At 40.5% G+C, this 25,531-nt stretch overlaps 1 protein-coding gene across 1 annotated transcript in view; it reads left to right on the top strand.

Annotated features, from left to right (window-relative positions):
- FAM160A1 (family with sequence similarity 160 member A1) overlaps positions 1 to 25,531 on the top strand; it is a 290,079-nt gene that overhangs the window by 2,315 nt on the left and 262,233 nt on the right. Inside the window, exon 2 of the mRNA XM_036762250.1 lies at positions 9,648 to 9,791. The gene's annotated coding sequence lies outside the window, so the exon portion shown is untranslated. The remainder of the gene's footprint in view (positions 1 to 9,647; positions 9,792 to 25,531) is intronic.

Here is a 25,531-nt window from a genome sequence, read left to right as displayed (position 1 = left end):
GTTTGTGGTCTGTTGGTTATCCTCAACCTAGCTTAGCCTGTCTGCCTAGATGGTTTTACTGGGGTGTGGCCACTGTGCATGCCATAGCTTCTGGTAGCCACAGGTGAGAGTTGGGTGCCAGGTAGACACCAAAGGTGGATGAGCAGCCTTGAAAAGGGCTTGGCAAGCCCTCACACTAGAGGCACTAGTCCTCCTTGAATACCCATTATTAAATATATAGCTTGCTTTAAAAAAGTAATAAATTCAACACATCAGTTTCAAGGCTCTCCAAATTGTCTAAGTCTTCCTCCAGACTTGCCTCTCTCATCTCCTGTGCACTTAAAATGTTTTAATATCCCTCTTTTCTTCTTTTTTACTTTCTTTGGCATCACTGCCAGCAGCCCCTCCCTAAACAAAATCACTTTCAATTAAAAAAGACAAACACTTCATAGTTAAGCAAAGAAATCCACGTACTTAGCACAGAGCCTGGTATATAGTAGGCACATAATTGATTAAGTGGCATTGGCCAAGCTCCAAGATGCATGTCTCACACAGCATCTGGAATCCCTCAGTTCCCAGTTAGGCATTGGGCAGTATGCTTCATCTTCAGTCCTCATGAATTGTGGTAGGTCATGGCTTTGATCAGTGTTCTTAAGTCTTTCCAAGACATTCCAAGAAGTGTTCAACAAAAAGTGCAGATATTCTTAGGATCATGAAGTCTTTTTTTTTTTTCTGTGCTCAAGTCTTTGCTTTGTGAAGCACCGGTGTTTCATTCCTCAACTTTTTTTGACCTTGTGGAAGACTGCTTTCCTTTCTCCCATCTTGATGGATGAGAGTCAAGGTAACTCTCACCCAGCTCGAAGGAGCTAGAAAGGTATCCTCAAGCTCTAGGATTTGCTCACACTGGAAGACAAAGCTGGAATTGATTGGCTTACAAAGTATCATTGTGGAGAGTCCTTCTTTTGGTCTTTACCAGGGAGAGAGCTCGAATTGGACTTGGTGGGGCTGCTGTGTTTGAGTTGGCTCTCCTGTCAAGAGTCTCTTGATAATGTTATTTTCTTGGAGAAGGTGTGAAATGGGCAAGATTTTTTTTGTACATATCACAAAATAGGTATGAAAACTGAATCCCTCCAGCTGAAATAGCGGAATCAGTTACTATGTAATAATACAAATAACAATAACTGGTATTTATAAAGTACCTTAAAGTTTGCAAAATGCTTTACATTTATCACCTCATCTGAACCGCAAAATAGCCCTGTGTGGTTAGTTATAATTATTTCCATTTTACGCATGAGGAAACTGCGGCTTTGTGAGTTTGAATGACTTGGCGTGGTCACAGCAGTTATCCTCGGAGGTAAGATTTGAACTGTTCTTCCTGATGAAAGGTCAGAATTCCATCGATTCATTTGCTTACTGGTGGACAAAAGCCAAATCAGTTGAAATGTTTAGAAGAACAAGTTGTTATCATAGAAATCATTTTATTGCTTAACTATATGGTCTTTTACAGTCAGAAGACTGTAATTTGAGGGTAGGCTTTTGCGGAAGTGATACATACCTTTTTAATTCATAGGTTCAGAACATTTAGCCATGCCTGAGTAGCCCAATCATGGTTCATTGTGTCCCATCTGGGCTGGACATAAATGTGATGCCTTGTAATGTCAGACAGTTACATGGTTTAAAAAGTACAGGCTTTGAATGAAAACTTTTCAAAATTAATAAGCACAATTTACGTTGGGTAGTTAGGATTTATAGGAGTGTTTTATGTTTCAGTTTTGAAGTTTGCTTGAGAGAAGCAACAAGAAAGGAAAGTATGAGTGAGAGGAGGAGATTTTTATTGAAATTTTATTTTTAAGTTGCCTTTTATCAATAACTTATATTCTTTCATTGTGTTAATGTATGCAGAAGGCTTTCCTTATATCATTTCTGTGAGCTGGGTCATAGAGGTATTGTTTAACACCCATTTTCCAGAGTAGAGAATCTCAGTTGTTAAGAGGCTTGGCCAGGATCATACAACTAGTAAATGTCTGAGGTAGGATTTGAACCCAGGTATCCTGACTCCAAGTCGAGTACTGAATCATCTCTTCCACCCTTGCTTCCCAATTTTTGAAAGAAACAAAAAAGGTTCTCAGTCTTTGGAACAGCAAGACCTTAATGACTTTGTTAAAGCCCTCCTTTGGATGCCTCAGGATAATATGGAGGTGACCCTAATTTGCTTCTTAGTTTGTTTCTTTCTTTACTCTGGAATTTTAATTTATCATTATTATTTAAATTACACTTTTTTCAATCAGCAAAACTCCTCCCTATTTCCATCCTACTCTATACCTCCCACCCCCACCCTCCTTTCCCAAATTGAAATTGAAATAAAAACAAGCACAAATTTCCATATTGGCTGGTCGTGTGTGTGTGTGTGTGTGTGTGTGTGTGTGTGTGTGTGTGTGTGTGTTCCTGGTTTCTTGAAGACTGCCAGTGAGGCATGAGCTGTGTGTGTGTGTGTGTGTGTGTTCCTGGTTTCTTGAAGACTGCCAGTGAGGCATGAGCTGTGATGTGCTCCATCAGACTGGAGCCCCAGAATGGAGTCTGCCATTAGATGTGATCTGCCTAACTCCAGGAAAATTCCTCTTCTGACTTGAGTCAGAAAAACATGCATTCAGATTCCACTTTGGACACTTAGTAGCTGTGTGACCATAGACAAATGGGTCAATTCTTGTCTCAGACAACTGCTTAAAACTTACCTGCTAAGCCTCAGGTTTTCAACCATATTATTAGAGGGAGTTTACTATACTGTAAACTGGATATACTGAAGAATCAAATCCTTTGGTTAAAATAATCACCAAGAATTTGTTAAGTTCTGTATGTGTGCCAGGTGCTGAGGTTTAGAAGGTAGCATCTCATCTGAGCCCTGAAGGAAGTTAGGGTTTCCAAGAGACAGAGGTGAGGAGAGAGAGCATATCAGACCTAGGGACCAGACTCTGCAATGTGGGATTTCAGGGAATAGCAAATAGGCCAGTTGGTTGGAGTACAGTGTCCATGAGTTGTAGTAATGTGAAAACTAGACTGTGAAAGGCTTTAAATACTAAATAGAACAGTTTATATTGTATCCTAAAGACAATGGGGAGCCACTGAAGTGGAGCCAGGGGGGTGGGGTGACATGTCTGATGTACTCTAGGAATATCAAAATAGCAGCCATGTGGAGGATGGATTGGAGAAAAGGATGGAGAAAGGGAATGCAGGGAGACCAGTTAGGAAGATTTTGTCACTTGTTGCTGTCATTTCTTAATGACACTATTCTCCCTTATAACAATCAAGTGCATCATCGAAGATTTGGAAACCAAGGATGCCCATCAAATGGTCGAACAAACTATTCTTTGTGATTGTGATGAAATACTATTGGGCTGTAAGAAATGATGAAGGGAGTGGTTTCAGAAAAACCTGGGAAGACTTGCATGAACTGATGCAAAGTGAGCAGAACCAGGATGCTTTGTAGTGTAAAAGCAATAATGTAAATTATTTTGTATTGATTTTAAAATAATCAGCTTTGAAAGACTTAGGAACTCTGATCAGCACAATGCCAACCACAGTTTGGAAGGACTTGTGATTGAACATTCTATCTGCCTCCAGAGAGAGAACTGGTGGACACAGATTACAGATTGAAGCATATTTTCTTCTTTTTTTTCCTTGCCTTTTTTTTTTGAACATGGCTAATGTGGAAATTTGTTTTGCACGACTATACATATTTGTAATGGGTTTTGTTTTTCATACTTTCCCAAAAGGAAGGGGGAGAGGAAAGGGAGAGCATTTGGAATGGAAAATAAAACTGAATTTTAAAAATCTCAATATATGCCTTATTTTGTACCCCTAGTACACCACCTTTCTGCCTGTAGGGGAAAGTTTTGCTTCTCTGGTACTCTTTCCACCATGCTCTGCTATGTGGTTTTACCTAAGGGAGAGAAAATACATTAGGTGGCTTGCCTCTCCCAGCTTGAGAAACTCATGTTTCTATGGAATCTCCTGTACCATATTCCTCTGATAGCGAGATCAGCCTTTGTCCCAGCATCCTGGGGATTATTTCAGGCCTCAGGAGCACCTCACAGGAGCTTCAGGGTGGAGTGTTTTGTGTGGATTGGTTTGTTGCCTTCCTACTGGCTAAGGCTTATTTCAGTAAACACTAGTCACTTTTTAAAAAAATTTATTTTTCTTTTTTTCACTAGTCACTTTTAAAAATTTTTTTTCTTTTTTTCTTTTTTTTACTAGTCACTTTTAAAAAAATTTATTTTTCTTTTTTTCTTTTTTTTTTCATTAGTCACTTTTTTTTTTAAAGCCACACTCATATTAACCCTGCAAGTATGTGTGGCCATATATGTTCTCATGTGTTTTTGCTCAGTGACACTGGTTGCCATTCATCTCTGCCGAGAGACAAGCTGCAGATGTTCCTGTCTCAAGTACCTCTGTCCCCCACATTTTGTTTTACCAGAAGAATCTAGAGGTAATTCACATGATAAATTCAGTGTCTTTTGTGGCTGGGAGAACTGAATATTAATGGAAACAGAGGATTGCTGTTTTAGTTGACATTGGTTCATTTGTTAACCTTTAAATACCTCGATGTTTTTGAGCTCTTGTGTGGACTGAAATTCCAGGTAGCAAACTATGAACAGCTGCTTAAAATGTGTTAGTCGAATTATTAATACAGAATACTGTAGTGGATAGACCCTGGATTTGGAGTCAGGAAGACCTAGGTTCAAATTCTGCCCTAGATACTTAGCTTCAGTTTTTTCATCTGTAAAATGGGTGTGAGAGTAGTACCTTCCCCACAATGTTGTGAGGACCAAATACAATAATATAGGTAATGCACTTTGTAATTCTTAAAGTGCTATTCAAATGTAAGGTAATAGAGTATTGAAAATTTGGGGGCTATTTAAGCTGTCTGTGATGTCCTGCCAGACTGATAAATATGTAGGCTTGAGGGTAGGGATCAGCTGTCTTTTATATTTGTCTCCTTTGTGTCCAGCACGGGGCTTTGCACGTAGTGGACCCTTAGTAAGACATTATCAGGTTTAGAACTGGAAGAGAGTCCAGAGCCATTCCAGCTGGGAGGGGTGACGTGGTGAATATCACAGAGCTTGTTGAGTGGCAGAAACAGGATTCAGACCCAGGCCGTCCAGCCCCCACCTCACCCCCCACTCCAAATCTAGCCTTCTTTCTACGAAACTACATTCTCTGCTGAATTGAATTGTTGAAAATGTATATTTGGTCCAGTTCTCTCAACTTTGAAAATGCAGTTGGGTATAAATAACCTCTATTCAGTTCCATGTTTGTTAACCAACCAAGGTGATCCCGGTTATACCCCGCCTCTGCCAATATAGGATTACTTACAAATATAGCGAAAACCCAAGTTGGTTTGATGTGGTTTGATCAGATAATAGCACTGTGGATTAAATATTGTGATCTCTATGCTATGTCTCTCACCATAATAGAGGGAAAATTTGTGGCCATTAAAAGTTCTTGTCCTTTGACAGAGTATGGCTGTCCTGGTTCTACTCTATTTACCTCACCTCTACCCTTTACCCCCCAACCCTGTTGCCAGTTAGCAGATTTCTGAATTCAGGGCTTTTGTTGGTCTTACTTGAAGAAATCTGAAATATGTCATCTGGAAATGAGTGCAAAGACTCAGCTCTGAATTTGAATTTCTCCATTGATGTTAGGAATGTGACAGGGCCACTGCTGAGCATTGGGAGCCAAATTTTACTAGATGGAAGTAGAATGTTTTATTAAAAAGAAAGCATTTACCTGGGGTTGGGAGTTAGGGAGGGACTGAGATGGAAGGTGGGAGGAGATGGGATTTCAGTATAAATGAATTGTTAAAGGCTGTGTTTTAGCTTTTTGGCAGGGGGGGATAGTTTTTAAATGACATGATAACCCAAGAGAATGATTAAGACTCAGAGCATCCAAGGAGAGCTCTTTTCAGCTTTCATGAATTCCTTTTAACCTTGCATTTGGTGTCATTCTGTGCATTACTGTCAAAGGAATCTGCTTCCTTTGAAGTCATGAAGTGTTGCTGCTGGGGATAATATCATGATGGTACAATAGGTGTGTGGCAACAAGGCTTACTAATCTCTGCCAGTGCCTTATTACCCAAATAAAGGTGTCTGTGAGTGAGTGTGAGTGCCTGTAAACAGAGAGTGTATGATGAGGATATATGGTAATGGGCCAGATGATGGGCAAAATATTTCTCATGAATTAGGGATGACCTTTCATAATTCACGAGCGGCAAAACGAAGGAAGACTGGAAATCACCTGAAAAGCTTGCAGAAGCAGTTTGTAATTCTTACGAGGCAGCCTGGAGAGCTGAATAGTGCTCTTTTTCTGGTGCATGGTGCTAACATCGTTTATGTGAGGTTACAGGGAAGGAGGATTCTGTTACTGATAAAACTTAGTGCCCAGAATTCTGTGGTCTTAATACTTACCAGTCTGAGCATGAGGTTATAACGCTAAGCACATAGTAGAAGCCTGATGAATACTGGATTGATTACAACTGGGGGTGGGGCATGTTGGTGGAGGAAGACATGTAACTTGTTTGATTTTTGTTTTGTGTGAAACTTAGAGGCTTTTTCTTCCCTCAGATTTCTGGTTCAGATGGATGTCATACACCTGAATACATCTAATTTGCTTATATTGCTTTTCACTGTTTTCTCCTTGTGTTACCCTTCTCTTTTAATCTGTGATACTGCTCCCAGTTCACTTAAAAAAAACCCCAAACTTGTAAGAAGAAAAGTATGCAAACCTCCATCCTCCGTCACCTTCTCTAATTCAAAACAAATCAAATCTGGTTACATTTAACCTCTACCTTGGTTTCCTTCCCATCTGTAAAATGGGAAGAATGATAGCATCTGCTTCCCAGGATGGTTGCGAGGGTCAGATATTTGGAAAGTGCTTTATAAACCTTAAAGAGGTATGCAGGTTCTAGTTATTATTGTTAGTGTCATTACAGGTATTTCTAAGGGACTTTCCAAATTCATTTCCTGTAGTGTAATATTGCTATGAAAAGTGTTAAATGAAATCATTGGGCTTTGAAAAGCTTTGGGTTCTGCAGAAATTATATTGGACTTCTTTTACTTATAAAGATCTTTAGATTTAGATTTAGAGCTGGAGGTTGTCTACTCCAATCTCCTTATTTTAGAGATGAGAAAACTGAGGCCAGAGAAGTAAAGTAATTTGGACAAGGTCATACAGGTGTTAAGTTATAGGGCTGAGATTTGAACCCAGGTTCTCTGCCTCCAAATCTCTTTCTACTATACCACTGCCAAGATGATCAGGTACCTGTTTTTGAGTTTCTGTTTTTGTCTTTTAACATTGTTCCTCATTCTCTTCTTTTGCTTTCTTGGGGGTGCGTGTGTGTGATTTAACCTGCCTTTTCTGTTCAGGCTTCGACTTGATCCCTGATGAGCTCTGTGACCTTAGTTAAGTCACTTTAATCTCTTTGAGGCTCAGGGCTTTTCACCTAACAGGGTGATAACAATACCTATATTTTCCTCTCTGAGTTATGGGGAGGATCAGCTGTAAAGCTCTTGTATTCTGGTCCCCTTATGTCTCTGGAACAACTTGCTTCCTCTCGTGTTCAAGGTGCTGCTATACTGGTTTATCAGCTGTTCAGATCCACAGATCATGAACCCCTACTGGTTATTTGCCCTATTGCTTGATATACTAGAGACACAGAAATATGATACTTCATTTGAGCAAACCCTAAAGCAAGGTAAACCAGGAAAAGAAGTGAACCAGATAGCTAGTATGTGGTGTACCCATACTCGGATGACTGCCACTTCCCCATACCCTCCAGGCAACCAATGAGTCATAATCCCTTTCAATAATCAGGCATCCTAACCCCTTGGGAAGAAGTAATTCATTTAGACTCAGTCATTTGTTAGAATTCTTGAGAGTAATGTCTCTAAATAGCTTCTGCTCAGTCCTTCCCTGTGAGTTTTGAAGCAGCAACTAGTATGCATTGTTCCTTCGATACTGGGTACAGCTAGGGTGAATTTCCCCCTCTGATATTAGCTTTCCCTGTGCCAGGATCAGATCTGATCCACCTTCTGTGTCTTATAGTCTCTAGCTGTGCCTCTCCATACTCCCCCCTCACCTGCCATGACCTTTCTTCTTTCCAGGTGGCTGTTTTCCCGTGTTTCATGTTTCAATTGTGTCTCTCCTGCAAGATTTCTGTTATCTTCTAAAATTGAGCATAGTGAAAACTACTAAGGTTTCATCTAAGCTTCTGGGAGACATATTTCCAAAATAAAACAAGATTCCTGTCTCCTGGATCCACTTATGTACAAACTATTAAATTGTGAGCTATGTAAATGTTGTCTGTACAAATGCTTGTTTTTTGTTTTTTATTTTTTTGATATCTCTGTATCTGGTTCTAACTGATGTTTGATTTAGGTTTATTGATGTTTGAGGGTGGCATTTTGAGGTATCTTTAACATTTTCACAATGACCTTCAGATCTCCAAGGATCCTCTGGTCCTATTTCTCTCTTGGGGAGTCATTTCTACCAGACTGAATTCTGCTTTCCTCAGTATACTTTCTTAAATTTCCATAATAGAATGGAATGGACCATACTGATTGTGTTGAATGCAGCCATCAGAGGGGCTACCTGACCCTGACCCTATGGTTGGAGCAGGTTCGAACCAGTTGGAGCCAGTCTTGGGGTTTCTCTCCAACCCCCCCTCCCATTGCTGCACCTGGAGCCCACTGTTCTGATCACACATTATCACTCCCCAAGCCTCCCCAGCCTTCTCTATGGATTTCCAGCTATTTTATAAAACAACTTAGATAACATCTTTGAGAGGCTGTGCCTTCCATGAGACTCCCTCCTGCTGAAGTGTATTTAAACCCTACCCCTCCTGGGTATTCCTGCACTGCAGTGCCGCCAGGTGCTCTGAATTGCAATTCTCTTGCCTTGATTGAAGACCCCTGTGACTTTGGTAGTCCTCTTTATTTCAGGTTGACAGCTGGTATGAGTTTTCTCCCTTTTTTCTCCCTAGTTAGGCCTATGATATTTCAAGATGTTATTATTTCAAATAGAAAGAATAAAGCTTGGCAAAAGGGAGGGAGAGAGGTTTTTTCATGCTCATGCTTATTAGTACATTCTAGGTTTCAGTATCTGAATAGGTCAAGCCTAACTTGACATTAATTATCCTGTGTTATATTCCAGGCAGAACTGCACGTTTTCAGAAGAGATTCACAAAGGGCTTTGGTTCACTGTTTGCTGTGTTATACCATATTGTCTTTATGTTCTATCAGCTTTGTTATTAAATTAACATTCATGTGGGTCTACGTAGTCCCAGGATTTTTTTTCTCAGTTATAATGAAGGATTTTTGGGGGGCTTTGAGAAGTCTATAATTACTTATCACACTTCTAATGTGATGGGAGAATCGTTGCCCACTTGCTGTTTTCCAGCCAGGAATCTCCCTCCTTTGGCTGGCACCCAGGGTCCTAAATTAAAGACCAATCATTCCTTATAATTTATCTTTTTGCGATGAGGACAGCTATCCTTCCTGAGTGCCTCCTATTCGATGCTAAATAAATGGAGGCGAATGAGAAAGGATAAGAGGAAGAGGGGAATTGTAGCTCATCAATGTTAATGTTTGAGGGGTATTTTTTTTTCTTGTCTACAGTCTTGGGAAGTCCTCTCCAGGGAATTACCAGCAGTTGAGACTGATGATCCAGAAATCTGTTGAGGTGAACTGTGTGATAGAGTGAAGCAGGCAAATACAGCCCAGAAACAGATCGGCTCCTCTTATGAGAGAAGACAATTATAGGTAAGAAACTGTAAAAGAAATTAATCTTCATTTTGATGTGGTCTCAGGGATGGGCAGTTTTTCTTTTAAATAAAATTTATCTAGCCATTGCTTGTATATCCCAATTATCCTCCAGTCTACAAAAAATTGCATATTTGTATATATATATATACGTATATGTGTGTGTATATATTTATATGTGTATATATACATATGTGTATATATATGTATATATATATGATTAAGCAGAACTAACTGCTACAGAGACCTAGACTGAAAGGGAGTGCAATATTCTGCATTTGTAGTTCCTCCATTCCTGTACTTAAAGGAGATGAGGTACATATCATCACCTGTCCTTGGGGATGCAAGATTGACCATTATGACTACTCAGTATTTGGCTTCCTTTGAGTGTTCTCTTCTCTACATTGTTGTGGTTCTTGTTATATTGTTCTTGTTCCGCCAACTTCACTCTGCAGTCAGTTCATACAAGTCTTCACCTGTCTCTCTAAGTTCCTCACATTCATCATTCTCATTGCACACTAGAATTCTATTACATCGACAGTTTGTTCAGCTCTTCTCCAACCTATGAGCACTTGTTTTGTCTCCACATGCACTTTCATTGAGTATTTACCGGATCCCATTTGGACTGAGTCTGGTCTAGAGGCATTGCTTCAATTTAATTTTCTTTTTTTTTCTTTTTCCCTAATTATACTTTCAACAAAGATACATCATTGTGCACACTAATGAATTCACAAAGGATCAGAATTTCAGGCAAGTTGTGTATAATTTAGATTGAGAATGAGTGTTTCAAGACTTTAATAAGTTATCAACTTATTCAAATTTTAAATTTAAATTCAAAATTTAAAAGAAAAGAATTTTTAAAAATAAATAAGCCTTTTTAAAAAGAAAAAAAGAGAGGGCAGCTAGGTGGCGCAGTGAATAGAGCACTGGCCCTGGAGTCAGGAGAACCAGAGTTCAAATTTGGCCTTAGACACTTGACACACTTACTAGTTGTGTGACCTTGGGCAAGTCACTTAACCCCAATTGCCCTGCCTTTCCCCCTCTCCCCCAAAATAAAAGAAAAAAGGATTTCATAAGTTGATAGGTATCTTGATTTCTTGTCTAAATGGGAAACATGTATTTCTGTAGAATAAAGATGGATTTGATTCATTGTTCTTCCCAAATGCCAAATATCTAATTTTATTTAATGGTCCTACTTGTCAGATGTGCTGATAAATCGATTCTCAAGAATTTGCTCAGGTCTCAGGTACCCAGATGCATTTATTTGCCCAATTATTTTGCCCAAAAACTGTAACTCCCTCTCATCTCTAGGCTTAAATACAAATTCTCAGGTTGGTATTTTAAGCCCTTCCATTCTGGATCCTACTTTCCTTTCTAGTTTTATTTCAAAATGGGCAGTCTGGTGCCATGGAAAGAGGGTTGGAGTAAGACAATCTGGACTCAGATCCCAGTTCTGTGGCTATCACCTGTGTGATCTTGGGTAAATCACTTAAGCACTCTTGGCCTCAGTTTCCTCATCTGTAAAAAAATGAGGTCAGAGTAAATGCCCCTTAATGATTATCCATTCCAACTCTGAATCTAGAATTTCATTTCATTCCCCTTCATTCAGCAATTTTCTAGTTAATCTGTGCCCATTCCTGTCACACACCCTTGATGCCTTTGAACAGATGGTCCTCCATATCTGAAATGGAATCCCTCCTCCCTTCCACTCCTTAGACCCCCTAATAAAAGGATTTGTTTTGTAAAACTTGGACTCAGTCAAAGGGTCACACTTGAGGACCTAGAGGGCCACATGTGGCCTCAAGGCTGCTGGTGTCCCACCCTTGCCTTAGACTCTCTAGCTCACTTCATAGTCTAGTTCAGCTGCTGTCTTCTACGTGTTGCCTTTTTCTGGATTCCATTAGTTTTTAATGCTCTTTACCTTTGGAAATGAGTTACTGCTTTGTAGTTCTTGCTGTCAATCTCCCCCCTCCCCACCCCCAGTGGAACATGAGCTCCTCTAGGGCAGAGGCCACTTTGTATGTCTTCATATCCCTAGCACCTAGCCTAGAGGAGGTGTAGAGTAAATGTTTATTTCCCTGAATTCACTTATGGAACACTGGGCACAGGCCATTTTAACTATACTGTGTAGAACTTGGCATCAAACAGACAAAAACAGCCTTCATTTGTCCCGTTGGCACTGGGATTCATGACATCATGCTTTGTAATCCTCAAATGAAAGGTAGTTCATAAGGAGCAATGGTCTTTATAGAAGGGAAATGGCTTTCATTAGCTTGAGTATTCTACTCTAAGCTTTTAAAAATTAATTTTAGAGAATATCAGATTTGGGCATATAAGAAATCTTTCCTTATACACTTTTTATACCATAAATAAATTATGTTTTTATCCTTAAGGATCTTGGCAGCCTGCTACATCGTTGCTTGTTCAATACTGAAGGGAAAAACTGCTTTGTATGATATGATAACTTATTTTAAGTTGTATGACCCAGTGGATTTAAATCTTAGCTCTTTCACTTACTAGAATGCAAAAATATTTTTTTCCCTTTTTAAATGATTTATTGATGCACTTTTCATTTTTACGTTACTGTCACAATCTACTACCACCACCCCAAGAGGCATGCTTCATCATCAGTCCTCCAAAGTCATGACTGGTTATTCAGACTGTTAAGATCTTTTAGCTTTGTTTTCCTTTAGATTATTGTGGTCATTGTTTAAATTATTCTCCTAGTTTTCCTTACTTTATTCTGTATCAGTTCAGGTGGGTCTTCCTGAGTTTCTCAGAATAGAACAAAGAATGAATTCTTTGTATTTGTTATTTCTTCTGGAGGCGTTAGGTGGCACAGTGGATAGAGCACCAGCCTGGAGTCAGGAAGACCTAAGTTCAGATGTGGCCACAGATACTGCCTGTTGTCGTTTGTCCTTCATCCTCAAAGAGAACCATGACATCAGGAAGGTGATGCCATGACTTGCAAGTGCACTGGATTTAAGTGAGGGAGGGCTGTGCAAAGTTACCAGCCTCACTTTCTCCTCCAGAGCCATCTGGGTCCAGTGGCCAGATGTAGATCAGGATGACAGGAGATGGTCCCCACATACTTCCTAGCTATGGGACTTTGGGCAAGTCACGTAACTTCTTTTTCAGTTTCCTCATGTGCAAAATGGTATAGTAATAGCATCTACCTCCCAAAATTGTTGTGAGGATGATGAAGATGAGGTAATACTTGTAAGGCACTTAGCATAATGCCTGGCACACAGTAGGTGCTTGTTGTTGTGTAGTCTTTTCAGTTGTATCTCTTTCTTTGTGACCCCATTTGGGGTTTTCTTGGCAAAGATACTTCAGCAGTTTGCCATTTCTTTCTCTAGTTCATTTTACAGATGAGGAAACTGAGGCAAACAGGGTTAAGTGACTTGCCCAGGGTCACACAGCTAGTAAGTGTTTGAGGCTGGATTTGAATTCAGGAAAATGAGTCTTCCTGACTTCAGGCCTGGCACTCTATCCGCTGCACCACCCAACTGCCCATAATGGGTGCTATATAAATGTTAACTATTACTAATTATTACTGTTATTATTATAGCCTATGACATTCACATACTACAACTTGTTTAGTCATTCCCTAATCAGTGAACACCCAACTTTCCTTCTGGTTCTTTGTAATTGCAAAAAGTTCTGCTATAAATATTTCTATGTATAGGACCCTTCCTTCTGCCTTTAATTTTTTTGGAGTCTATAACTAGTTAGTGGTATTCTGAGTCAACGGAGTATGTACAGTTTAGTGACTTTAAAGTATAATCACAAACATTTTTTGAGACTGGTTAGACCAACCACTGTTCTACCGACAGTGCATTAATGTGCTTGTCTTCCTATAGTACTCCTACTCCCCCCCCCTCCCAAATAAAACCAAACCAAAACACCTTTTACCGTTTATATCTTTTGTTATCTTCCCTACTCTGGATTGATTGTCTAATCTCACAGTTGTTTTAATTTGCATTTTACTTGTTATCACTTAAAATGTTTCATATAGTCATTGAGAGCTGATACAATTCTATTCTTCAAAAAATATCTCAGAATCGTGGAATATTGGAAATGGAGGGCACCCTAAGGTTGTCCAGGCCAGTCCTCTTATGCTCTTTTTTATTTTCTTGGCCATGGGAAGAATGAGGTCCAGAGAAGTTGTGACTTGCCTGAGGTCAAACAGCAAGTTATTGGCATCTCTGGAAGTAGAATCAAGTTTCTTGACTCCTGGTTAATGTACTACACATGGCTTTGAAAAGCAATAGGAAAATAAAAACCATAAAGAATAATAAAAGAGTTGAGGCTATTTAATTATAGCTTATTTCTTCTGGACTTTGGAATATTGAACATCATGGTGCAAGGGTTGCATTAATAGCGCTTTGGCTTGGTATTGCAAATAAAGGAGAGTTCAGCCTAGCACTGTCACTCACTGCCTTTGTGATTTCAGACACATCATTTAACTTTCTAGACCTTAGTTTATCTGTAAAATAAGGGGGTTGGCCTAATGACCTCTGAGGTGATTTCAGCTCTAGATCTATGACCCTCTGTTTCAAGGTATGCAAAAGAGAGGATGGGGTTAAGCCCCTTGCCTTTTCAGTAGGTATGTAGAAAATGAGAGAGTTATTTCTCCTTTCCCTGAACTTTAAGGTAGCACTTATTACATCTCCACCTTCTACCTTCCATTATTGTTACTTTTGCATATGCTTTATCCTCTGACTAGACTAGGTACTGAATGAGGACAGCATCCATTCATCTTTTTAATTCCCTTTTCTCTCTGCCCACCCCCTGCCCCCCATGCCTAGTGGAATGTCTTTGATTCAGTTCAGTAAACTTTTATTAAATGTCTACGTTCCATGCACCATGCTAAGTGCTGGGAATACAAAAAGAGGCAAAGGACGGTCCCTCCCCGCAAGGAGCTTACAATCTAATGGCCAACATTCAAACAAATATGTACAAAGTAGCTATGTACAGGATAAACAGGAAATAATTAACAGGAGTAAGGCATGGGAGTTAAGAGGGGTTGGGGAAGGCTTCCTCTACAAGGTCTTGCCTGTGATAGATGTTCAGTAAATATCTTTTCACTGAATGGTCATAGATTGATTTTTTTTTTGGCAGGGCAATTGGGGTTAAGTGACTTCCCCAAGGTCACACAGCTAGTAAATGTGTCAAGTATCTGAGGTCAGATTTGAACTCAGGTCCTCCTGACTCCAGGGCTGGTGCTCTACTCTCTGTGCCACCTAGCTGCCCCCAGATCAATCGATTTTTAGAGCTGGAATGGACATCGGTGTCCGTTCTGGGTGACTTGTCTCAGAGTTAGTTCATGTGTATAAGAAAAGGGAATGATGGGGCGGCTAAGTGGCACAGTGAATAGAGCACCAGCCCTGGAGTCAGGAGGACCTGAGTTCAAATCCGGCCTCAGACGCTTGACACATTTACTAGCTGTGTGACCTTCGGCAAGTCACTTAACCCCAATTGCCCTGCCTTGCCTTCCCCCCCCCCCAAAAAAAAAAAAGAGAATTAGATGTCAATATGAGGTTGCTGACTGGGATGGTCCTAGAAAGCTTTATGGAGAGAAGGCAGGATTTAAGCCTAGCCTTGAAATATGGATAGCACTTGTGTTGAAGAACTTCCCCTGGAAGAGTGAATACTGTCCTGGTTGGAACAGAGGATTTATGTTGGAGTCAAGGTGGGGCTAAGATTGGAAGAGTTGGTAGGGGCCGGCTTGGGTCACTTACCTTTCTTCCAGAAGCAGTGGTAAAATCTGATCTGTGCTTGATATTGATACCCCTCCCCCCTCTTTCTTTCCCATCACCACAGTTTTGTTTCCTTTCTCCTCGAAGCAGTCATCTCATGTCCTTTTATCCATCAACTCTCATCAAGAGCATTTTCAAAATGAGTAGGTAGCTAGGGATTCCACAGAAATTGCCATTAAGAACTCTTAATCAAGGTGGTGCAGTGAGTAGAGCGCCGGCCCTGGAGTCAGGAGGACCTGAGTTCAAATGCGGCCTCAGACACTTGACACATGTACTAGTTGTGTGACCTTGGGCAAGTCACTTCACCCAAATTGCCCTGCCAAAAACCAAAAAAAAAAAAAAAAAGAATTCTTAATCAGAAGGGGAAAATCAATGGAGTTTATAACATCTTAGATTTAGACCCCAAACTACTCTGGATCTCATTGATTGGGCAACAGTAGATCCCAGGCCAAATCCTACTGGGTCACTATTGAGCCCCGATTGACCCAGAATGAATGTAACTTGCAGTTGTTTCTGTTTTGGCCAGAAACCCTGAGGGTCTTCCCCTCCCAGATCAAATTTTTTTTTAAATTAGGTAAAGAGGCCGTTCTGTGCCTCATTTCTTATAAAGCCTTAATCACAGAATGGGAGTTGCCTCAGTCAGACTGAGACCTGTTAAAGACTTTAGCTTGAAAAAGCTAACATCCCCCCACTGCATCCTGGGCCATCTCCAGTCATCCTGATCTATATCTGGCCACCAGACCCAGATGGTTCCAGAGGAGAAAGTGACGCTGGTGACTTTGCACAGCGCTCCTTCACTTCAATCCAATGCATTTGCAAGCCATGGCATCACCTCCCTGATGTCATGGTCCTCTTGGAGAACACAGGACAAAAGTAACAGCAATGCCAATCATATCTGCCAATCCTATAAGGAAGCTATGAGGTTAAATGAAATCAGGTGACTTCCTCAAATGGCAGAGAGTCCTTAAGAACCAATTCCTAGTTTTGGATTTAGACAACAAGACTAGGCTATCCGATTCCCAGACTCTTGCCTCAGCTCTGGAGGAAGGAAGCTTAAGTCATGCTAACCTGTATTACCATTTCTTTTTCTGATCAGAACCCTAAACTTAAGAGCTCATTTCTTAATAACTACAACCAGGGACAATGCTGATGTGGATGGATGAGCTCTCCTCACCCCCAAATGTGGGCCATTAATGTCTCCCTCTGCATTAAAGGAACAAAAGCATTTTATCTTCGCTTGGCTAAAAGGCAGCCTGAGGAAGAAAAATTAAGATATTCATCAAAAACCTTTGAGTTTACTAAGTGAGATTGGTAGTAGAGATTAGATACAGATTAGGCAGTGCAAAGACTTGTCTATACCAACTGTTTATCTCAGGTAACAACTGTTTAAACCTCATAAAACACCTTCTGTGTTGACAGCACTATATAATGGATGATGGCTTTGGGATGGAAAAGGTACCAAATAAGCTTTTCTTGTATCTCTCATTTTGGGAAGGGTGAATGTGGGTGTGGGCCTTAGAGGGAAGGTTGTGTGGTTTGTGTGGTGGTTTGTCCTTTGTTCTTGAAGAGGACCCTGACATCAGGGAGATGATGACTTGCAACTGAGTTTGATTTGAGTGAGGGAGGGCTGTGCAAAGTCACCAGCCTCACTTTCTCCTCAGGAGCCATCTGGGTCCTGTGGCCTGATACCAATCAGGATGACTAGAGATGGCCCAGCAGAGGGAGGGAAAGAATACAAAAGCAAAGCAAGCTGTTGATCTGAGGAGGAAGTAGCCAAAGAAATCATCAACTAGTGATATGGGGCTGAAAAGGGACTATAGAAGCCAGTTTTCATTTTAGAGACAGCTGTGAAGCGAGAGGTAGGATTTGAATCCAGGTCCTCTAACTTCAAGTCTAGGACTCATTCTCCTATACTATGCTGGAGTGGAGCTGGGATGGAAACAGTATAGATTTTACAAAACAATGTAAGAATCAAGTTGTTGGAAGTTCTTGGGGCGTAAATAATAGCTGATATTCCAGAATTCAACTGGCAATATTCAAAGTATTCAACTGCGGAATCCAAAGGGTTACAGGCTATTAAGAAAAATGAGAAAATCAGGTCATATTTGGAAGCACACCCCATCCTTCTTTCTGAAGCACAGGATGGTGTTGGCCAGTAAAGGAAGACAGAAGGGAATACGAAGGCACTTTATACATGGATGCAGCCTAGGATCATTCTTAGTTTTTTGGGTCTTTTTTCATCCTCCCCCAAAGATCGTTAGTTTGGAAGGGTGTCTACGCCTGCACCTTGTCTGAAGCAGCTGTCCCCCACACCAGAGACCCATTTTGGTTTGTCCTATGACATTTAATTTCAGAGGTACAAGAATACCACCACTGCCCCCAGCAGCAGCACTGTGAGGGTGAACTTTGGAGTCTGCCCCCTTTCCCGGGTTTTCAAAAAGGGCTCGTTGACACTTAGGGCTTTGCTGCCTATTTAGACCCTCTGCTGTAAACACCTTGTTTAAGATTTCAGCCTTTGATGCTGAGCACTCCGTCCTTTTGCTTTGATCAAAGGAGAAGCACGACTAGAGCAGCTTCTGATCTCCACATTAGCCTTTGGTTTTTTTGTCTTTGTTGAGAGATGTTTGTCTTTTTATTTCTGATAATTCAGAGCTTATCTTGGAAGGGAGTAGGGAAACAGAAATAAAATAAAAGGTATCAAATGAGAAAAGATTACAACTGGATTTGATTTGGGCAGGGGGAGCAGGGAGAGGTGATTTTTTTGTTTTTTTTTTTTTGGTTCAGACCTGATGGAGGCAGTGTAGGACAGTGGAGAGTGTGCTGAATTTGGAGGCAGAGAACCTAATTTAATTCTAGCTCTGTTCCTTACTGCCTGCTTAACTGTGGGCAAGTGACTGTACATCCCTGGGCCTGAGGCCCATTTTTAAAAAAATAAAGAGGCTCGAACTAGGTCCATTCAAGCTCTGATTCTGTGATCTTAGGAGCTGTGATTCAGTCGGTTTGGGGAACTCCCAGTGTGGAAAATCCCCTCCATTAATATAGATTGGTAGCATTTATCTTTTATGTATCTTGTATCTAAACTTTTTTTTTCAATATTATCTCCCCCATTAGGATGTAAACTCCAGGAAGACAAGGACTCTGTTTTTGTTTTTCTTCAGGATCAGTGCCTAGCACAATGCTTGGCACATAGTAAGCACTTAATAAATGCCTGATAATTGACTGATTTAGCTGTAATTTACAGTGTCAAGAGAGTTGCCTGAATACCAATGGTATGTCTGTATTTGAAAGATTTTTTTAAAAAGGAGGGAAAGGAAATATTTGTACAAAAATATTTATAGCAGATCTTTTGGTGGTGGTTAAGAATTGGAAATCAAAGGGATGCCCATTACTTGGCTAAACAAGCTGTGGTAAGATTGTGATGGAATGCTGTTGTGCTTTAAGAAATGACAAGCAGGATGATTTCAGAAGAAAATCCGAAAAGACTTACATGAACTGGTGCAAAATAAAGGAGAACGCTGTACACAGTCACACAAATACTGTATGACTAACAACTGTCAATAACTTAGCTATTCTCAGCAATACAATGGCCCAAGACAATCTCCAGTGTCCAAGGCAAAGGACTAATGATGAAGCAGACTATCCACCTCCAGAGAAAAACCTGATATTGAACAAATATAGACTGAAATGTGCTATTTTTTTGATTTCTTTCTTTCATTCTTTTTCTTTTGAGTCTTCTTGTACCAAATGGCTAATATGGAATGTTTTACATGATTGCCTATGTATAACCTATAATATGATGGCTTACTCTCTCAGGGAAGGAAGAGGGAAAGGAGGAAGGGATAGAATTTCAGGCTTAAAACTTTAAAAAAAAAGATAATTATTGGGGAAAATAAAGTATTTTAAATGAGAGAGAGAGAGAGAGAGAGAGAGAGAGAGAGAGAGAGAGAGAGAAAGAGAAAGCGAGCGCAAGTGTGAGTGGGTGAGCGAGCTGCCTGGGCCAATGACAAGTTAAATGACTTGCCCAGATTTACACCACTAGTATATTTCAGAGGCGAGACTTGAGTCCACATCTTCATTCTGAGGCCACCCTTTCTCCATGAACTAGTAGATAGAGTTCTGGGCCTGGAGTCAGGAAGATCTGGGTTCAGATTTTACCTCAGACACTTACTAGCTGTCTGACCCCAAGCAAGTCACTTAATCTGTTCGCCTCAGTTTTCACATTTCTAAATTGGGGATAACGTTAGCAGTCCCATGGTTCTTTTGAGGATCAAACAAGTTAATATTTGTAAAGCATTAGCACAGTGCCTGGTACGGTACCATATAAACTGATGCAGCCCAGGCTAAAGTCCATGAATTTGTTTTTAAAAATATGTTGATAACTGGATTTCAATATAATTGGTTGCCTCTGTAATTCTATGTTATTTTATTTTATCCATTTTAAAGTATCATCCTGAGAAGGGGTCCATAGGTTTTACCAGACTGCTGAAGGGGCCCAGGACGTAGAGAAGATTAAGAACCTTTGCTCTGCCATACTGACCTGCTTGTTTTAATGACCAGACCTGTGATATCATTCCTGTAGGAAACTGTTGAATCATAGAATCTGGGAGGCACCTTAGAGGCCAGCAACCTAATCTTCATTTTCTTTACAAACTTTTTTAAACCTGTATCTTTGTTTACATTTTTTAAATTGGAAAGCACCTTGGTAAAGTTTTACCAAAAATCCAAGAGGAAAATTATGAAACTATTTCATGTACTTCATCTTTGGCTCTTCTTGTGGTTCTAGTAGTAAAGGCTCTTTCCTCCAGCAGTCAGGAAGCCCATCAGTGTAAAAAACAACTCACCTGCTTGATATATTCATAAAAATATTCATTAGAATCATGGCTTGGGGCGGGGGCAGCTATGTGGTGCAGTGGATAGAACACTAGCCTTGGAGTCAGAAGGACCTGAGTTCAAATCCAGTCTCAGATGCTTACTAGCTGTATGACCCTGGGCAAGTCACTCAACCTCAGTTGCCTCCAAAAAAGAAAGAATGAAAGGAAAAGAGACAGACAGGTAGACAGACACAGAGTTGTCTGGCAGTGTTAATGTACTGTGGACTCCCTGCTCCCAGGCACACCTTCAGCTGTTTACATCTAGCCAACTATTAAAACCCCTTCATAATTTGACTTTTCATAAATATGGAAATAGTTAATGTCATCTGGAAGAGATCTAAATGCATTAATTCGAAGATTCAGCAGGTTAGCCTTTTTCAGCTGGCCTTTCCCGTCCCGTTGCAAGGTGGTCTGGTGATGGTAGGACTGGAGCAGGCAGAAAAATGAGAATTATTCAAGGGATAGAATTTTACTGGCAAGAAGCATCCACGTTCTCAGGAAGGAGACAAGCCATCCACTCCCTAGTCCTGCTCTGGCATACCTTTGCCTTAGACTCCTAACAGAAGCCTGTGGTCCCTGGAGACCTGGCATTGCAATGTCCCCATTTTATAGCTGGGGAACTGAGTCCACAAGAACCTAAGTTGCTTGCTCAGGGTCACACAGCCAGTAAATATCTGTGGTAGAATTTGAATCTAGGTCTTCCTAACTTAAAGTTCATTTCTTTATCCACTTAGCTCCCATGGAGGTGGCTTCCTTTACTGGTGCAGATTAGCGCCTGCTCTGTAACTTACAGTCTGGGACATGCAGAGTTTAAGTGACTTTGTGGCCTGGGCAGACCTTGAACCCAGCCCATCTCTGAAGAAGGCTCTCTAATTCAGTACACTATTCTCTGGATGATCAGTATTAAAAATAAAAGCCCAAAGATTAAATAGGTTTCTTGCGGGGCACTCAGTTTCAAGATTCAGGAATAATTCCTGCATTGTCTTATCATCCTTCTGGTTTTCCCCAGAGGGCTAGCATTCTATGAGGGGTGTTAAGATGGTATCTGAGGTGTTTCTTTATCTATCAGATATTCAGAAGCCCAGAGATTAGTAGAGGATGTGTGCTGCTTCATGTGTCAGTACAGCTGTCTGTAATGGGTGGGAAGAAGGGGTCTTGTTTCAGTACCTTGTCAGAATTTTCATAGCCAGAGGTAGAAATACTATTAGTTTCAGGAAAATCAGCAATCTGCTCTAATCCTGCAGCATTTATTAAGAGCCCTGATATATGCAAGGATCTACCAGGTGCTAGTTATACAAAGCCAAAAAGAAAAAGAAATCCCCTTCCTGGGGAGTTCACAACTGAGGGGATCAGGAAAGGCAGGAGGCTGAGATGGCACTTTGAGCTGAGCTCTGGAAGGAACTGACAGTCATAACAGGTAGAGGTGAGAAGGGGCTGGAATCCAGGGAAGGAGGAGAGCCTAGGAAGAGGCATGGAGCCCTCTTTGGGGGAAGAAGAGAGGAGGTGGTTTGAAACATGGAGTACATGAGGGGGAATTATTTGGGATAAGCCCGCAGAAGTAGATTCGACAAGCCAGATTGTGAAGGCCTTTAAATACTAAGCTGAGGAGGCAAAGGGGGTTCTGAAATGAAAAATAATTAATTACAAACTGAAATAAGGTTAGGTGTGCCAGAAAGCACAAAGGACATAGTTAATCCTTCTTGGAATAGGGAGAGGGAGTGGGAAAACTAGGTGGTGGAGTGGATAGCATGCTGGATTTCGAATCAGTTAGACCTGAGTTCAGATCATGTCTTGGACATTTACTGGGTGACTCTGGGCAAGTCACTTAACCTTTCTCGTCTTTAGTTTCATCATCGCTAATATAGGAATAATAAGAACACTTTCCTCACAGGTCAAATGAGACAATATATGTAAAGTGCTTTGCAAACCTTAAAACACTTTCAAAATGTTAGCTGTCAGCGTCAGCATCATCCTTATGATGAGACTGTTCGGGCCATTAGGTGGCACAGTGGAGAGCTTGCCAGGTCTGCGGTCAGGAAGACTCATCTTCCTGAGTTCAAATCTGACCTCAGGCACTTATTAGCTCTGTGGCCCAGAGCAAGTCACTTATTCCGTTTGCCTCAGTTTTCTCATCTGCAAGATGAGCTAGAGAAGGAAATGGCAAACTAGTAACTGCCAAGAAAACCCCAAATGAAGTCACGAAGAGTCAGACATCACTGAAACAACTGAACAACAAAAGAAACTGTTCAAGTTATGGGGAGGGCTTGAATGATAATGATGATGATGACGATGATGTTGATGATTACGAGTCTTGCAGAATTGTCCATTGAAATGAAGGTGGTTATGATGGCAATTCAGGAAATTATAAAGACGGGTTATCCTTAAGGATTACTGATCAGTGCAGATTGTGTAAGGTAGAAACTGTTCAGCCTTCAACAGGTTTGCATAGAGCATGTCATGGAAATGCCTTTCATAAACCAACAATCGACAAATCCCATACTACAAATATAGACTTCAAAAATACCCTTGGAAATTCATGAAGCAATATGTACTGGAACTGAATTATCATAGATAGAATTGCTACCCATAATCACCTGGATATAACACAGAGGCGGAAAACTTTCAGAACAACATTGGTGTCTTAATATCATCTTCAATTCCAAAGCTGCTTCCCCAATCTCCTACCTAGAGAACCATCCCTTGTCACCAGGCGGGGGAAGGGGAGGAAGGACAGTGGAAAGAAAGAGGAAAGAGAGGAAAAAAGAGAGGAGGGAGGAAAGTGAAGGAAGAGAGAGGAAAGAGAAAAAAGGAGAGGAGAGAGGAGAAGAGCCAATCTGAGAACGCCATGGCCTCAGAAAATGAGTTGTGTTGGGGCAGAAAAAGTCAGGTAGGTGGTACAGTAAATAGGATGCTGGGTCTGGAGTCTGGATGATCTGAGTTCAAATCGAGCCTCAGATGCTCACTAGCTGTGTGACTGGACAAATCACTGAACCTCTGTCTGCCAGTTTCCTCAACTGTAAAGTGGAGAAAATAATATCACCCACCTCCCACGGTTATTGTGAAGATCAAATAAGATAATATCTGTAAAGCACTTAGCACAGTGCTGGGCACAGAGTAGGTGCTTAATTAATGCTCGTTTTCTTCCTCTTCTCTATATGCACAGGCTGTCTTCCATACTTAGACTTCTTTATAAATCGAGAGATCATAGGGCTCTCCTTCCTTCCCTTGATCTTTTGAGATCCTTCCCTTTCTTGAAAATTCATCTCAAGGGCCACTTCTTTCAAGAAGACTATCCTGATTCTCCCAATGATGAATGTTCTTCATGTTCCCCTTAATATCTGTTTGGGGTATATTTGGTATTTATCTTCCTGTGTATGTGCTGTATTCACCTAGCAGAATATTAGCTCTTTAAGAGTGGGGACTACTTTGTTTTTGTCTTTGTATCTCAGTTACCTAACATAGTGCTTGGCATGTGGCAGGAGCTTACTGACTTGTAATGAATCCTGTACTGTGCAGAGTACACATGCTTCTGGATTCCTGGCTCTATTCTACCCAAAGACATTTTGTTTTCGTCTTCAAAGATACCGATAGGGTATCCATTAAGAAAAGGCAATCCTGATTTCTTCTGCCATTCACATCATGGTAAGAAAACCAGAAAGGCGACGTTAAATTGGTGAGACGATGATTAAACCAGAAAGTCATTTATAGCCAGTGCAAGAAAGTATGTGTAACTGGTGATGGGTGATGAGGGTAATGACATCCCTACCGCTGCCTCATGTTTGGCACGACTGTTAAATCAATAGCTTGTTAAAAATGGGATTTTGCTGTGCAAAGATTGATTTGCTAAGGACCACAAAGACCATAGCTCCCCATAGTATGGTCATATGTTAGTTGTTCTAAGAGCTATTGTGAGAGAAATAAAAAACCTGAACTCAGGCTGTTTTCTTTGGAAAGCAAAAATTGGCCATTTCTCTCAGCAATTTTTATTCATTTCTGCTCATTAGGAATTCCATGTGTGCATCGTTAAACTCACTCATTCCCTTGCCAAATGGAATAGTAGAGATATGACGTTTGGCAATTGGAACTGCATTCAAATCCTAGCTCACCTTTTTACTGTTTCTGGGACTTGGATGCTAAGCGACTTCTACCCTTTGGGCCTCACTTCTCTTATTCTGAAAGAGTGGGCCGGACAAGATGATTTCCGGTCACTTCCAGCTGTAGGTCTTATAAAATATTTGTTGAGCGCCTGCTATATGAAGGAAACCGTATTGGCTGTTGTGGATGTGAAAAAATTTTAAAGAAATGCTTTTTGCTCTGTATAGAATTATTTAAAAAAAAAGATACGTGTCTCCCAAATAATGAACATTTGCCTTTCTCAAAAATTAAGCGAACTCTCAAGAGCTTTATCTTTACCAGCTTGAATTTTTATGATATTGTTATGTGTTTTTTATGTGTGTGTTTATACTCTTGTGCACCTGTGTCAGTATGTGTTCATGTATATATAAAAGTATATAATTACTGTAGAAAGCCAATCGAGGGAAGAGATTATGACTGCATTCTGTTTGTTAATAGAAAGCTGTAGCTTTTTCCTGAAAATGGCTTTAGTTTCAGGTGTACCAGAGACATCTGAGAGCTGCCTTGCCAGATGAGTTGTTTGTTGTTGTTTTAAAGATAAAACAGATGCTCCATTGATCTTCTTGATATGGTTATTTATGTGGCTGGTTTTCTACAGGAGGGGAAAAAAGTTTGATTAATTACCATTAAGTACAGTGCCTCCCCTAGGTAATGAATTCAGTGTGTTTGTCTGTTTTCTTCTTTCTTTTAAATAAATTAGTTGCTGGTTTAAATAGATACGGATGAAAGAGGCTACAAGAACATTCAGCTGTTTACAAACATGTGGGATGGCGATGCTGTTGAGGATGGAGTCTATACTGGGAGAATGTCGTGCTTTGTGTAGGAAGATGACACTGATGTGGCTCCAGTATCTTTAGAATATATACCTTTCAAGAGTTTTTCTAGGAATTTGGGTAAAGCCAACCACATCTCTCTTGCTCCTGATACCTGATGATGTTCATATATGTGCAAAGTGGTTGTTTGGGATTAGGGG

This window comes from Trichosurus vulpecula, chromosome 6 (genome assembly GCF_011100635.1).
Source record: "Trichosurus vulpecula isolate mTriVul1 chromosome 6, mTriVul1.pri, whole genome shotgun sequence".
Taxonomy (NCBI): domain Eukaryota; kingdom Metazoa; phylum Chordata; class Mammalia; order Diprotodontia; family Phalangeridae; genus Trichosurus; species Trichosurus vulpecula.
The sequence above is the reverse complement of the archived record's forward strand: the minus strand, read 5'-3'. Positions and strand labels throughout refer to the sequence as shown.